The sequence below is a fragment of the Octopus bimaculoides genome, chromosome 13 (assembly GCF_001194135.2).
Source record: "Octopus bimaculoides isolate UCB-OBI-ISO-001 chromosome 13, ASM119413v2, whole genome shotgun sequence".
Classification (NCBI taxonomy): domain Eukaryota; kingdom Metazoa; phylum Mollusca; class Cephalopoda; order Octopoda; family Octopodidae; genus Octopus; species Octopus bimaculoides.
Window position 1 is genome coordinate 20855812 of NC_068993.1, and position 622 is coordinate 20856433.

Consider the following 622-nt stretch of genomic DNA (forward strand, 5'->3'; position numbering starts at 1 on the left):
TATATAAGCACACACACACACACACACACAGAGGCACGCATTGCATAACAGTGCTCTAAACAGCGGGACCCTTGTGTGCTTTACATGTATTTAGTGGCTTCTGCAGTTTCTGAATTTAAATTTTCTGTGTCTGGGGCTTACATTTTTATTTCACCACATTTTTTTTTTTTTTAGATTTTGCTTTGACCTAGATACTTCATAAACCTGAAGTTACTGCGACCTAGTTGTTAGTTAAGACATTTTCAAATGCAGACGTACGTTCACTCACTCACTCGCTCACCCACTCACCCGCTCTCTCTGTCTCTCACTCACGCGCGTGTATACCCAGACAGACAGAGACTCACACACACACATACACACACACATATAAACTAGCAGACAGGCACACAAATTCACACAAACACACTCATATATACATATAAATCTATGTCTATATCTATCTATCTATCTATCTATAAACATATTTATATACGTCACTAAAGTTAACAAGGGCACTAGTAAGCACCAGTGTTACTGTAAAATACTAGCTGTAGAATTGCGAATTAGCCACCCATATTATATATATTATTTATTATCATGCGCCCGGTTTCCCGGTTTCTATGGCGTATGAATCAGATCGGAA